At 45.8% G+C, this 16,155-nt stretch overlaps 1 long non-coding RNA gene across 3 annotated transcripts in view; it reads left to right on the top strand.

The window, feature by feature from the left end:
* Positions 1 to 1,021: 1,021 nt before the first annotated feature.
* LOC113131670 (uncharacterized) overlaps positions 1,022 to 16,155 on the top strand; it is a 33,933-nt gene continuing 18,799 nt past the window's right edge. For 2 of the 3 annotated variants that reach the window (XR_003295835.2, XR_004463230.1), the window contains exons 1-4: positions 1,022 to 2,719; positions 3,940 to 4,015; positions 4,120 to 4,985; positions 6,210 to 6,447. This is a non-coding gene — a long non-coding RNA (uncharacterized LOC113131670). The remainder of the gene's footprint in view (positions 2,720 to 3,939; positions 4,016 to 4,119; positions 4,986 to 6,209; positions 6,448 to 16,155) is intronic. The other variant, XR_003295834.2, reaches the window with a different exon arrangement.

Raw genomic sequence — 16,155 nt, 5'->3', positions numbered from 1 at the left:
TGACCCCTTCACTGCCTACCTGAGTGTGTGTGTGTGTGTGTGTGTGTGTGTGTGTGTGTGTGTCGGAGGTAACTCTCTTTGTTTACTCTGATGAGTTAGTAAACAAAGGAGAGAGGAAGTGGTCTTTATGTGAGGGAAGAGTGTCCATCCAGCCCTGCAGTCACACACCCAGTGGGACCACCTGTTATACAAACACACACGGCTTTGGTAATAGAGAAGTGTCCTCAGGCTACGATCACAAATCACACACACGACACACACACACTGTGGCTGTTGCAACGACTCTACTCAGCACTGAGGTCGATCAACTAAGGTGTGTGTGTGTGTGTGTGTGTGTGTAAAGTTTACAAGCTGAGATGATGTTCACACTGAACCACAGGGTAAGTATTTTCCCCTGCGGCTTGATCTCTGGTTGGGAATATGAGGGACGTGTGTGTGTGTTTTGTTGATAATACTTTTGTACTTGTGTAACATTTGGAGTGTTTTATTTGTAGTGGACTATTTTTATTTCTGTTTTCACTAAAGTAAAAATGGATCTGAAGGGTTGTGCTCTCTCTCTCTCTCTCCCTCTCTCTCTCTCTCTCTGTACCTTCTGCAGGTGTCCCTGGTCCTGGAGCTGTATATTGCTGATGTGCAGTTACTGGCCCCACCAACCTGCAGTGTCTATTTGTTGTTTATTGTTGCTGTTCTTTTCTCTCTGCTCTATCCACTCACCCCAACCGGTCGAGGCAGATGGCCGCCCAGACTGAGCCCGGTTCTGCTGGAGGTTTCCATCCATCCATCTATTTTCTATATCCGCTTACTCCTTAACCAGGGTCCCAGGGATCTGCTGGAGCCTATCCCAGCTCTCTTTGGGTGGAAGGCAGGGGAACACCCTGGACAGGTCACCAGTCCATCACAGGAGGTTTCTTCTTCCGTTAAAGGGAGTTTTTTCTCTCCACAGTCACCAAGTGCTGCTCATAAGGGATTTGTTGGGTTGTTAGTTTTTTGTAAAGTGTCTTGAGATGATTATATTGTGATTTGGTGCTATGCAAATAAATTTGAATTGAATTTTTCACCATCTGGAGACCAAAACATTTTATCCAAATCTGTCCAGATATTCAAATATTAGACACAAAAAACTTCTTTTGGACAATCACCTGACTTCAGTGTGTTTGTGTGTGTGTGTGTTTCAGGTCGGGTGCTGTCAGCTCTCTGTGCACCGTCCACTTCAACATCCAGCGTCTCTCCTCAGTCTGACTAAATCAGAAACCTGTGCCAGAACTAAGATCAGGTTTTATTAAAGGTGATCTCATGCACAGTGCCAGCCTGCTGCCATGAGACTGTTCAGCCCCGGCTCCACTGATCAGGGCTCAGGCCCTGCAGACTGTTTCTGTGGGTGAGGAAAACCGGTGAAATTCTAATTTAGTGAGGACAAAGTGTCTCTCAGCAGTGTGTCCGCCTTCCTCTCCTCCCTAATCCATTTATCACTACAGTAGGAAGCAACCTGCCACTGGTGAGTTATCTGTGCTCCACCCCCGACACACACACACACACATATTCCACAAGGTTTGCTGTGACAAATCAACTGGTTCTAATTTGTTCTGCAAATTATATACAGTTAATTCTCTGGACTGATTTTCTACCATGTCTTTTATTTAAACATTTAAAACATCTGACCAGATGTGTGTTTACAGCTTCAGGTTAAACTATGACATGTGCAAAGTGGCTCCACCTGCTGTGAAGTGTTTAATCTGCAGGAAATAGAACAGAAGAAGAAGAAGTTTGTCTGATTGGGGCAATGATCGTTTGTTCATCTTCTCAAACTCGTTTCAACGACTGGTTGTTTGGAGCCTTTCGACCATCAAGGTTCAACAATCCTTAAATCTTTGAAAGGCTCCAACAAAACGTAGAGCGGATGGACAAGTATTTGAGAATATTTTCAGTGTGGTCATCCAGGAGCAGATTTCCAGTTTCATCTGTTATGATCTGTGAGCACTTGCTCCTCTGTCTCTGGGTCGAAGAAAATCATCCATCGTCTTATTTTCCAGAACGTTCTCATCACTAAACCTGAGTGTCATGCCATGTCACTGTCATGTCAGATGGAGTGTGTGAATACACACCTGTACTCCGCCCACACACATAAACCTTGACTATAACACACACACACACACACCTACACACCTCTACATTCTTTGCTGCTCTCCGGTTCCTGTCCACTGACCTCTGACCTCTATCCATCAACTAAGGTGCTACCTGCCTCGTGGTGTGTGAGTGTGTGTGCTGTAAAGCTGTTGCCTTGGCAGTGACTGCCTTGTCGTCGCTTTAATATGTTAGTCAGCTCACATGATCCTTTGCAGTCACTTGATCTTGCATTAGATTAACCTGTTAACTGTTGCTAAGTTAAATTCTGATGAACAATTAATCATTTAAAATGACAAAGTGCAGCCTCCTCACATAGTATTTACAGCTATTGTTTATTATTTCTACATTTGACCATTTGTGGACACTTGTGATAGTTTTTCCACTGTGAACTGACTTTCCATGATTTCACCAATTTAGTGCAGCTTCTCCTCCACTTTCTGTTCCTTTCCCCCTCACTACCAACAGACGAAGGCCTCCATGTTTATTAATGTGGCAGTGGTGGTGAAGAGGTAGAGCAGGATCCTACTAACCTACATCTGTGGACACAGTAACACCTGATAAAGGCCACTGGATAGAGTGATAACATTTGGAGCAGGTGAGGTCTCTAAATGCAACGTGAGCCTGCAACACATGGCAGCAGCCAGTCGAGCTCAGTTTGTTGTTAATGATGCAGTTCAGCTCTTCACCTGCACAGTTTTTCATCTGACAGATATTTGTCCCCATTCTGCCCCTTTAGGTTAATGCTGTCTGGTCCAGAACCACCTCTGTGTGTGTGTATATGTGTATAACAGTACACCCCTACACAGCAACACGTTAGTCAGCTCCATCTAATGTGCTGCCTTTAAAACCCTCCTGTCCTCTGGTTAAACACAGCGTTGCTCTAAGTGACTGAGCTCAGTCTCTATCTACAGTCCACCTCTCCCTCACACACCAACACACACACACACACACACACGTTTCAATGGCTGCCACCAGCATTATTAAAAGACATATAACCTCCTGAAGCTAATCTGTCTGCTAAAGACGTCGGAAATCTTTTTAGAAATCTTTGATGTGAATGCAGCAAAACCACTGATGTATTGTTGAAAGTTCTCAGCACACAGAGTAAAAACATTTAAAGCGACAAAGCTGTAAAGCTGGATTTGTTTAGTTTCATGGGAACGTAAGTTACTTGTAAGTTTATTTTTGTTTGCATCATCACGCAGATTGTGCCTCAGACTCTGAGACTCTTTAAAAGTAGATTTGGTTCTCCAACAGCCTCCATCAGGAGCACACTGATGTCTTATCAATACGTTAATTGGATAGTTAGGTTAACTGTATGAAGCAGTGTCAGGTAGGACGGAGCACCAGCTCGGCTCAGGCTGACACAAACAGATGAGACGAGCTGCAGGGAAACGACAAGAACAATGAGCGAGCAAAATGCACAGGGAGCTGCCCTGCCTAATCCCCTCCATGGTAATTGTGTTGGAGAGGCTCAGTGTGTGCGTGCGTGTGTGTGTGTGTGCGTGTGCTCCCCTGCTGGGTGAGGGAAGGTCAGCATCACTATGAAAGGAGAGGGGGAAGGAAGTTTGGGCAGCACAATAAAAGCTGCTTTAATGAAAAAGTAAAAACCCTCAGAGACTGACAGACAGATTAACTGGAACATTTGACTGACAGCAAATAAAGTGTGTGTGTCCACGTATGTGTGTGTGTGTTGGTATATATACACAGTGAAATCTGATTCCTAAATTTTCTGTCAAAATGCAGACTGTTTTTTTTATCCCATCATAATCATGAACTACAACCTGTCTCTTTTTGGATTTGTGTGTTTTACAGCTGTTTCCCCGACACCTGCGGGTGCACCTGCCTCCTGCCCCCTGACAGGATATTAAGCTGTAAAAAGGCTGAGCAGGTGCAGAAAATAAAGGATGGATTTTCTCTCTCTCACCACCTCACTATGGGCATATCCCAATTCCCCGAACTGCATCTTCATTTCTCTCACTTGTCTTTGCTTAGTGTTTAAAGGCATAGACACCGAGCCGACAGCAAACAACCAGCAGCGATGAAGGCCGACTGTTTCGTCCCCGAACGTCCCCGAAACTTCATTTTGACCAAAACGTGTCATTGAACGCACCACACAGACTCCAGCCGACGCCTAACCAGCTGGTACATTCTGCACCTGGTGAGAGGAAATACCTCTCCACAGCAGCAGGGGGCGATAGTCTGTGTTGGCCATTCAAAAACGGGGCAGTGGAAGACCTATGGTGCAGATATACAAAGTGGAACCAAAGCAGCGTTTGCTGTTTGCTGCTGTTTTCTGCATCACCTCTTCTCGTCGTCTGAGAAGAAGCTGGACGAAGAAAGGAAGAGGTGAAACTGCAGCAAATTGGTGAAATCGTGGAGATCACACTGAGACACTGAGCAGAACAGCCAATCAGATCATCTCTCTCCCAACAACAAAATCCACTGCCAGTCCGACATGTGCAGGAGGCTGAAAAGCAGGACCACAAAGTATAGGCCAAGAGACGCTCACCGATGGTCCGACTCCCATCTTGTTGTGTCACATAAGAAGCGAGGAAAAAGGGAATCGTGGAAAGACACATGAGATGTTGTGGCTGAGCCTCCATCTGCAGCCTCAATCATCAACTGAGTTCTGATAGCAAAGGATGGTCTTGTGTATTGTCGCTCATGGTTCCTCAGACCTGGAATAAGAGACTTTCGGATGTGGGACTGGAGTCCAGAGTTTCTGGGCTGAGAAAATAAATCATCCTTGACATAGTGTATAACTTACCTCTAGTAGTATCAAGCCATGAATTGTGGTCATAAAAAACCTGAAGTGGTAAATAAGAGTCTTCTGAACTTCAGTCTCACCGTTTGTCAAGGTGACTGATTTATTCAGCATTTACACTATTCCAGTCATACAAACACACACACACACACACACACACACACACATATAACACAAGCTGTTCATGCAGCAAAGTCAGTTTGCTTGAAAACACACCATATTCAAAACACAGCTTGGAGGAGATGCTCATAAAGAGGTGGACTCTGCAGCAGGAAATAAATCAATTTTAATATTTACGTGTTGACCCAAACTCTCCAGAGAACTGGGGTTAAACTGGGGACAGAACAGACCAGTAATGTCAGGATTAGAGCGGGTTAAAGTCCCTCTGGGGCCACCGTAGTTGCTTTCTATGCGCTCATGGGACTGGAAGGTGTCTGGATAAAAGCTCGATTAAATCAAAGGTTTGAGAGCAGTGGCGGCTCTGCCTCACCTCTGGCTCCACTCTGCTGTAACGTGATTACGAAGCAGTTTGATGAATCGTCTGTCAGACAAAGTTAAAGAACACATTAGGAAATCAGTCACACACACACACACACACACAGAGGGTGTTTTATTGTCTAAATTAATCAAGCGTGGTCAGACAATGTGTGCAGCAGAATTAAACTGTGGCAGAGCAGAAGGAACCAAAGTCCGAAATAAAAAGAACGCAGGAAGAGATTTTAAAAAAACCGAGACCTAAAGAAAAGAAAAAAAACAAATCATCAACTTCTTTGCTCCATCCAACTGCTGATCGGCCATTTTTGTTTGTTCAGACTGTCAGTGAGCGCTCGGTTGTCTGAGGAGGCCGAGGTCAAAAGGTCAACCCAAAAGAAAACTCCTCTGTCCTCCTGAAGACCCTCTGACCTTCTGCTCAGTGGATTCTGCTGCTGTCAGACACAACTTGTGTCTTCCTTCCAGCCTGATCAGCATCGACCTCGCCCCCCCATCAGCCCGACCCCGGGACTCCCTTTTAAATCTGTCCCTCTAACCTCGATGAACCCCAGCACCCCTGAAAATCCGCCTCTCAAATCTGGACAAGCCCCGGTACCAAGACCTGCTGAACCTCCCTGAAACTCTGCATCCTGAGTAAAATCACAAGTTACTCATTTATAGAAACACACACACAGCTCAGTGTGTGCGAACACACACACAGTGCGTGCAGTAAAATATTAGTCCATGTAAAGTCCTGATAACTTGTTTTTATGACAGTAGGAAAATGTGGGACGTTCACTCTGTCTTGTATTTCACTTCTTTTTTTGTTTCTTTCCTTCTATTTAAGGTGCAGTTCTGAAGTTGATGATGTTCAGAGAACCACTTTAGGAGAAGGGGAACGTTTTAACAACATACACAAAATGGAAACCAGAGGGAAAAAGAGTCTGCAGGGAAACCACACATCAGCAAAGTGCGCACTACAAAGCCGACTTTATAGCCGAGGGCCTTGTGGGGATTTTGAACAGGTCTGATCGGGTCACGAAACTCACTCAACAGGCAGACGAGCGGGTCAACTTTCAGTTCAGGTAAGAGAAAGAAAAACAAGCAGAGTTGCAGCTTCTTCGGTGACGACCAGTGTTTCGTTTCCTCACATCGACTCTGCTGACACATGCAGATGCACTGAAGGGGTCAATCATACGCTCGCTCAATGCATTCCTTCCTTCCCCCTGAGCTTCTGTCTTCCTTTCATTTCTTTTCTTCTTATGGGAGGTGGAGGTGGGGGTGTCGGCGCTGCGGAAGCTTGAGAAAACAAAAACCCTGGAAGAAAGAGGAGAAGACAGAAAGAGAAGAAGAAATAAGGAGAGCAGAAGTTAAAGTGAACGGCTTCTTCTGACCACCACAAGTGGACGGGGTGACAGGTAGCTTTCATCGTGGGCCGCCCTGTCATTCCGTATGATTAATGGGCCGCTCAGGGACAACCAGCGCGTTCTGAATGAGAAATATGACTACTATCTGCTAATTTGTTTAGTATCGAGCCGCCTAGAGAGGAGCTGGCAGGCAGCTGTGAGCGAGAGAGAGAGAGAGAGAGAGAGAGAACCCCATCCATCCTGAAACAAACGTCTGGAGCAAAAGATGCAGAGTTGACAACTGCGAAACACTTTTGATTGACAGGTCCAGACAGGCATGGGGGGGCTGTGTGTGTGTGTGTGTGTGTGTGTGTGTGCGTGTGCGTGTGCGCGCCCCACGGCTGGCACTTCATTGCCAGTTGGGTTCCTAAAGCTGTCAATCATTCTAACAATGTGCACTAGGGTGCCGTCCCCCTACTGGTCTCTCTCTTTCTCACACACTCTTTTTCCCACACACATGCACACAGATCATTGGTCACTGGGCTCATAAACCACACACACACACACACTCCAACAAGGCTGCTGCGTGTCTGCCTGTCATATTGTTTAGTCCTAGAAATTATGTGAAAATGGCACAAGCCTAATTGAGTGTAACACCTGGCGCTCTTTGGCACTTTGTGGGGACTGAACCCTGTTTCCACACACACTGTGGTTAAGGTTCACTCTGGTCTGAGTGTAGACCTGCTGTCTCTAGAGGAGGGTCCTGTTCCTGCAGCTGGATGCTCAGTCTGTGCTGTGTGTTTGAGAAGCTGTTGTGTAGTGTCTGCGTGTCGTCCTCAGTACAGTCGCATCATCAACCAGTCAGTGGTGTTTGGTGGAGCACTGTCCTACGTGAAAATAATTTCATTCTGAAAGATTTATCACGTCACTGTCTCTGTACCAACGTTACATTGTTGGACCGTGGTGGCCGCTCACTAGCTGACCAGAACTCCAGCCCTCTGGGATCCATCTTTTTGCAGCAGAGCACTGATGTGTGGAACCTTAGCCTTCACATGTTCCTGAGCCCACAGCATGTTTTGTTTATCAGTGGCTGAAATGCAGCTTTGTGCACAAATGCCAGGCTCTGGGAGATCCTGTATCAAGGGGTTCACCAGAAGCTTTTAGAGTCCTGCATGTCCAGATGATACCACAGCGTAGTCTGTCAAACAGACAGACCTGCAGACACACAGACAGACAGGCCTGCAAACAGACACGCAGACAGACAGACCTGCAGACACACAGACAGACAGGCCTGCAAACAGACCTGCAGACACACAGACAGACAGGCCTGCAAACAGACCTGCAGACACACAGACAGACAGGCCTGCAGACAGACCTGCAGACACGCAGACAGACAGGCCTGCAGACACACAGACAGACAGGCCTGCAGACAGACCTGCAGACACACAGACAGACAGGCCTGCAGACAGACCTGCAGACACACAGACAGACAGGCCTGCAAACAGACCTGCAGACACACAGACAGACAGGCCTGCAGACAGACCTGCAGACACGCAGACAGACAGGCCTGCAGACACACAGACAGACAGGCCTGCAGACAGACCTGCAGACACACAGACAGACAGGCCTGCAGACAGACCTGCAGACACACAGACAGACAGATAGGCCTGCAAACAGACAGACAGGTCTGCAGACAGAGACACAGACTGACCTACAGGCAGACAGGCCTGCAGACAGACACACAGACCTACAGACAGACAGACAGACCTGCAGACACACAGACAGACCTACAGACAGACAGATCTGCAGACCCACAGACAGACCTGCAGACCTACAGACAGACAGACCTGCAGACAGTGACACAGACTGACATACAGACAGACAGACCTGCAGACACACAGACAGACAGACAGATCTGCAGACACACAGACAGACCTACAGACAGACAGACCTGCAGACACACAGACAGACCTACAGACAGACAGACAGATCTGCAGACACACAGACAGACCTGCAGACCTACAGACAGACAGACCTGCAGACAGAGACACAGACTGACCTACAGACAGACAGACCTGCAGACACACAGACAGACCTACAGACAGACAGACAGACCTGCAGACAGAGACACAGACTGACCTACAGACAGGGGAGTGCAGGGCTTTGAAGCTGAGGTGAGATGAGCTGGGGATCATGGAGATTGATGCAGTGACACGCAGCTTCTTGAAACCTAAACCCTGAGTTGTGACACGTGGTGATTAGCAGCGTTTGTGTTTTTAAGCTTCACCTTCAGTCTGTCTCCAACATCTTCAGCCTGTAATCCACAGACACCAGAGTCTGACTGTAGGTCTGTGTGGGCGACACAAGCTGTTTGTGTAAGGAGTGTGTTTGAGCAGGTAAAATACATGATCTCATAGTGAAATCCTTTCTGATCACAACTGACAGACTAAGAGCAGGTTTTCACATTTTTGGAGAGTAAAAGGTGGGCACAGGGAGGAGACGTTTGTATTCCCAACCATGACCAGGTAATAGTCATCAATACTGTCTAAACCTCAGACAGGATCTTTACCGTGTAGATATTCCAATAAATGGAAACCAGGGAAATGCTTTCGATAATCTGAGGGCGGTGTTGGTAACGTCAGTCTTTTAGTGAGGGAATCTGGATCTGTCTGTTTTCTCCTCCTGGACATGTTTTCTGAGAAGAACCGATCATCCCGCCAACATTTCCACCTTCTGCTAACATGGGCAGTCAAGGCAAGATAACTAGACATGGTGGTGCCTTCAGTTCAGCCTCCTCTCTGAGGTTTAGCTGAGCATCGATGCTCATCGACCTGATAAACAGAAACAACACACATTCCCCCGCAGCGTTCGAGCTTTGATCAGTTGTGTATCATTTGAAATAGCAGTACATGACTAAATGACCACGGTTACAACAGAACTAATAATTCAAATAGTTTTCATCATGTACAAAAATCCCAGGAAATGGGTCGCCCATACGTGAAACTTAGTCATGTGACAAAACAATGGAACATGTTCACAATTCGTTGTTGTGTTCCTGATTATTTCTTTAAAAACACTGTGCGACACCATCGTATGACTGCGTCTCTAAACCGTGATCATGCAAACGTTCTGAGCGTCAGCCGGCTCATATCGCCCCCTTGTGGCGTGGCCCCCGCTCCACGTGAGCGCCTGTTTACTATGGACCAGATGTTGTCGCTATCGTCTGCGTACTTGTGTGAAGCGTGTTTGTGTAGTGAACGTTCTGAGTCGTTGTGCAGATTTTGTGTTTTATCAGCAAGTAAAGTTTGAGCTAATGTGATTTTCTAACTTGATCCGTGATCTAAGGCCATAAAGAAGAAGAACCAACATCTGCAGGGGTGAAAACAGAGCAGGTTTTTACAGTGTACCCCCCAGCGGCCGTTTGGCGGTGGAGGTGACTGTTATTGCTCTGAGCGCTCAGCAGGAACGGATCTGAGCGCTGAACCGAAGCAAAGCAGAGTAATTGTCTCTTTCCTCCTTAACAGGATTAGAGCCCAGCGGTGTGGCGGGTTCAGCCCTCCAGTCAACCGTACGGCTGGAGCCGCCTGAGGCTGCCAACTGGACGACTGCTGATGTTAGCCAGAGTCTGGAGGTCTGTGTGAGAAGACGTCTGTATGTGTCTATAGTCCCACTAAACTAGAATAGTAAGTAATGCTTTCATTGCACTTGTATGCAGGAAAAATTCATTTCTGAGTTTTTACACTTGGAAATTCCTTAATTATCTCATAAGTGGTCTAGGAGTGGTCTAGGAGGAACGTTGTTTCGCTTCACTTTGTACGGCGTGTGCTATATATGGTTGAAGTGACAATAAAGCTACTTTGACTTTGACTTTGACTTGATAAGTTTAGATTTACAGCACTGGACTTTACAGTGGTAGATTTACAGCACAACAAGCTGCAGACTCACATAAACACACTTGGTACTGTCGTTTCTGCTGTGGACACAAAAACGTCACTCCACTGTCTGATCAGAACCATTGAACAACTTTCAGCCTCTCCATACCGTCTGTCTCTGCTAACAGATGTGCTTACAGTGGATCTCAGGGATGGAAAAGTAGAATGTGTGTTTTTACTCCCTGATCTTGAAATGATTTCCAGGTCGTCATCTTCTCGTGTCCACAAAGGTCCCGTGGACGTTCGCTTGCAGCCTAAAATGTAATCATGCAAAACATCCACCGGTGCAGAAACAACAGAATCACATGTCCTTTTCAGGTTTTAGTGGTTTGTGTCGAAATATGCAGACTGTGGGTGTTCAGGTTTCTCCTCACCATTAATTACCACATCATAAACTTGTGAAAAACTTTAATGACAATTCAACCGATTACATGAAGCCAGCTCTAGACTCTTCCTGTCTGATCTGATCCCAGAGAGGATTTCTCTGCGGTTCCCTCCGGGCACCAGCACTAGCTGGTCCATCTGTTCCTATTGGTCCATTAGTGGGAGTCAGGTAAAGTGTAACATGTCTCTGTCTCCCTCTGTCTGTGCCCAGGGCCTCAGTGAAGCTGATATGATAATAACATCGATAAGACAAAGTGAAGATTAATGAGAGGTGACATAATAACAGCAGCACGGTTAGATCTTCTGATCAAGGCACTGAAACCGCCTCAGGTACTCTGTGTGTGTGTGTGTGTGTGTGTGTGTGGTCTTTGTTTTAAGGATGTGATGACATTTCTAGAAACGAGACGTTGTTTAAGAGTGAAGCCGTTTGTAGAAGGTGAGAACATTTTTTGGAAAGTGAGGACAAGAATAAAAAATGACTAAGTTTTTAGAAAGTCTTACAATTATAGGACCACACAGATGTTGTGTGCAGATGTGCAGCACAGAGGTTAAAAGTTAGAAAGTTCATCCTCATCCACGTCTCTGTGCTCCTTCTAACCAAACACACACACACACACACACTAATTACCAACAATTACTCGTCATATCTTTAGCTGCTGCCCTGCAGTTTGTTTAACACGTGTTGGTTCAGAGAAGAAGTAAAGTGACCTGAGCTGAGTCTTTCCCTTAAAGGACCAATCCACTGTTTATGTATTCAGCTTGTAAACATGGCTCTGATACATGGAGCTTTGGGGTCTGATGTCGTTCTCTACATCACGACACAGGAGTCGAGCCTGATTTTGTTCATATTAGTTTAAAGAGACGTGTTGTCACTTCTTGTCACCTGACTCCCTGTTAGTGCCTGTAAGAAATGATATTCAAAGAAATAAATGTCACCACGTTTCTATACATTTTCACATTTGAGTGAAGACCTGAATAATCTCATGTGTTTACAACATACCTGCCTGGAGTTCCCTGTGAGACGTAAATTGCAGAAGCCTAATTATGGTTTGTGTGGTTTCAGTGGCAGGTTTCAGCCCAGGAGACATTGAAATACTCACCAATCTTATCTGCTTCAACAGGCTCCAGATCCTTTTCAGGCCCGTATGCAAATCCCTCTGACCTAACTGCTTCTCTAAATGTTTGACTGAGGGATTATGGGGAGTGAATGTGGAGGAGGTGAAACCCAAACCTGACACAAACACCTGAGGAGGGTTTGCTCCAATTACTGATAATGACACTGTTTCACTGGAGTCTTTGTGTGAGGGGTCACTGAAGTCACGTGTTCGTAGGTTTTTCCTCAGCTTGTCCTTTTAGTATTTTACTTTAGTGCTGAGCAGCTGGTGCGTCCACAGTTCAATAAATATCCGTTACATTTCTGTGAGTATTGACCGTCTCTTTGGTGAACCGGTGCCTCTCTGAGTGTGTGATTTGTGTTATCAGAGCAGTTAGTGAGCTGATAGCACTGATGATCGCCTGCTGTCTGTGTTTACGCTCCATCCTGAGCTCCAGATAACAGCAGATCAAATTCAGCTTCACTCTCCTGCACGTTCGTCATAATAACAAGAATCTAATCGTCTCTTTGTGCTTTCTCATCAACTCTACACAGGAAATATAACGGAGCAGGTTCATTAATAAACACATTGTAAGGTCTTCATTTCAGCATCCGGAGCTTTGTTTCCTTAGAGCTACAAGTTTGACCAGTTGTTTCTGAATGGACATGTGATGGACTGGATGGCGTGTAGCACGTCAGAGTTGTGTTTGAAGGACAGGACAGCGATAGGCTGATGTGTCTCCATCGTGTTTTGGACTGTAGCTCAGGGACTTACAGGAAGACACAGGTAGGGGCTAAACCCCAGCTGGTTGTGTTGAAGTGTTGGTACAATTAGTATGAGGTGACAACAGGCTAACTGTGCTAATTAGCAGTGTTGTTGCTTTTGGGGCCAACTGGAGCCATTAAAACTTGTGCATTTCATACATACAGTAAAATACAGTGTAGGTTTGGATGCAGGAGCAGATGTTGGGGTGTAAGTTGATGTCGGGTTGAGTCCAACACTCTCATCATAGACCTGCTTCTTTCTGCCTCGTTCTGCAGGGAACAGTGAAATATTTGGATGAGTTGTAGCATCTTCTCCGTGTGCTCAGTGTTTTAGCTGAGTAATGATTATTAAAAAAGACCAAGTCTTAGATGGACTTTAAGACACATTTGGGACGTATATTAGGATTAGAGCCTAAGTAAGCCTGAGTAATGTAGTGAAGAGATGGGATTCACACATCACAGGGTGTTTGTTTGCTCCAGACATGGCAGTAATTATTCTCTGTGTCTGACTTGTAACCTGACATGATGCATTTCCCTGGTTAGAGCTCAGAGCAAAGTGAATACAACAGGGTTGAAAGAGCTGCTGAGGCTCCAGGGTTCACTTCATGACGTGCATCAGTCTGGTATTTCACTGATGACACTGGGTGAATGTCGGTGTGTGGTACGTGCGATCCGTGGTGTCTCCACACTTCTGGCTCACTTATCACACAACAAACGAAAATGAATAAAACGATTGTGCTCTTATCTAAATATTTTAGGTTCTGTGATATTTGTGGCCAAACAAAAGACAGATCTGCTTCCAGCGCCACCTGCAGAGACACGAAGATGATTTAAAGTGTATTTTTATGTCTCAGCCACAACAAAAGAAAGAATGTGAAGGATTCTTGTGCCGAGGCAGCACATCTCCTCTGGACTCTGCAGATTTGTTCCTACCTGCAGAAGACGCATACCTGCAGGAGGCCGCACACAAACATGCGACACACATTCAGGAATATACATTAACCTTGACACACATTCACACATGCACACTCACGTGTAGTGCAAGTGTTTCTTTGGGACCAACAGTGAAGGGGACAGTCACACGTGGCCCCCACACTGTTCAAAATCCCATTAAACCCCAGTTTAACGGGATTAAAGGGACCAGTCTAAGCTGTGTCTCAAACCCTGATGAGAGAAGAGACGAGATGATGAAAGTGTTATTCATCGTTACTGTTCAGTTAAAACCTTCACAGGCGTCTAAGGCTTTTATAGCTATTAAACTGTGAAAAGTGGCCAATCTAAGATAATATGGTGAAGTAACCTTCACTTTGTTTTGTAAAACACAACCCAGCTAAATGTCGACTCAGATGCCGTAAAGCTACATGAAATTTTAGTCCTGGCCTTATTTGAAATGGTGGATTATTAAAACAATCCCAACTTGGGGTTAATTTGCTTTTCAGATACTTCCAACCTCATAGTATTAAATGTAGTATAAAGACATAGATATGTTGTAATACTTTTACAGAATGTCAAAATGCCTGTGGGTGCAAATTCATTAATTCATTCCTGGGCAGGGTTGGTGCTCGGTCCTAATTTTTAAGAATGAGCACAGGATGAAACGCAACACTTTAAAAATGACTCACACCTTTGGCAGGCCTGGCAAAAAGCCTGGCTGGATTGCAGAGAGGTCACGACCTTTATTCCTCCCCTCCCTCGTCTTCCTCTGCGGTGCCTGTCATCTGTCAACACACAGAGCGGAGGTGATGGAATTATCCTCTTTTACTTTCATGCAGCCCTTTTTCTCTCCTCCTCGTTGTTTTCCAGTCAGTGTGTGTGTGTTGACTTTGGAGCACAGCTTCATTTCTCTCCGAGCTAATGTAATCAAAGGCTTTCATCGCTGGGGAAGACACCTACACCTGGGATTGTTTCCTAATGACCTATTGTCCCAACATGTTGCTGTCTTAGTGTCTTACACCGTTTAGGGACAACTACAGAAGCAGCTTTGTGCTTAGCGTTTGTCAGTCTAGGTTCATGTATATGTGTGTTCATTTTTGTGTATTTGAGGTGAAGTAACTTTAAAATTAAATGTTACTGCAGTAAATTATCTGTGTACTTCTGCCTCAACAATAGAAAGTATTTGCCGTCTATAAATTTCTACGTGGATGTGAACATCTTTTCTGACCGAGACCCCCATGACCCCTCTGATCCTGAACAGTCATCGGTCACTTTCCCAACGCCACCTTATCGCTGGCATCAGATTATTTGTCTGTGGGATTAAAGCAGGACAAAGGTCGTGTTAATGCTTCGGGAAACGCCTCCGTCCCTCCAGTGATCACCACTTCTCCTCGCAGTCGTGGGTTTCAGTCCGGGCTTAAAGGTTTTAAGGCGTCTTTGGCTCCGCGGCTTCCGTGTCTTTTGTAGACAACCTTGGGAGACTTTCCACCCAGCCTGGGGTGTATTATGGCCGTCAGCACTCGGGCTATGTGTAATTAGCGTGGGGGTCAAAGGTCAAGGCGGGATTTAAGACCTACTGGTTGGTCAACAAACCTGGGACCAAATCTCCCTAGAGTCGTGGGATGGAAACCCCGCTGCTGACAGATCTGAGCCCACACAAACACACTAAGTGAGGTAAGCACAAACACTGATCCCAACACAAAAACAGAACTGGGTCCAGTCACATGCTAAGAGATCCGAGCTGATTTTTAGGCCCACGGAGAACATCAGTGAACTCCAGCGTGTTCACCTGCACACAGAGGAACGTTTCTCCTCGTACCTGGTCCAGATTGAGCTCAGATCACGTTCTCACCGCAAACACACTTCCACAGTTTGCCAGGGACCAGGCTGAGACCAGGTCCAGTAAAGGGTCTCTGCAGTTTGACTCAACTGGACTAAACAAAGCAGGTGTGAAAACAGCCTGAGACAGATGCCCCCTGACTCTATAGTGTATCTACCTGTGATTGTTTTACCTGCGCTGTTCATTTTCACTCATTTTGTGTCCCCTGGTCATGTCAAATAGTTTGACACCTACACTGCAGTGGTCACTAACCAGGATCCATGTGTGCTCACACAGACCCAGTATCATGGCAGTGTTGGCTGACTGACAGGTGCGGTGGATGCCGTAAGAAACCATAGAAGAAGAAGAAGAAGCAGCAGAAGAAGACGAAGAACAACAGCAGGTGTTTGGGCGATAGCATGAAGCACGCGGATTGTTTTTTTTAGTCCGTTGTCTTCGATGTGTTTGGACTCACGTTTGACTGAGGACACGTTGTCCACACGGTGTTTTAAAGACACAAA

This window comes from Mastacembelus armatus, chromosome 15 (genome assembly GCF_900324485.2).
Source record: "Mastacembelus armatus chromosome 15, fMasArm1.2, whole genome shotgun sequence".
Classification (NCBI taxonomy): domain Eukaryota; kingdom Metazoa; phylum Chordata; class Actinopteri; order Synbranchiformes; family Mastacembelidae; genus Mastacembelus; species Mastacembelus armatus.
Note: the sequence above shows the minus strand (reverse complement) of the source record. Positions and strands in the feature narration are given on the sequence as shown.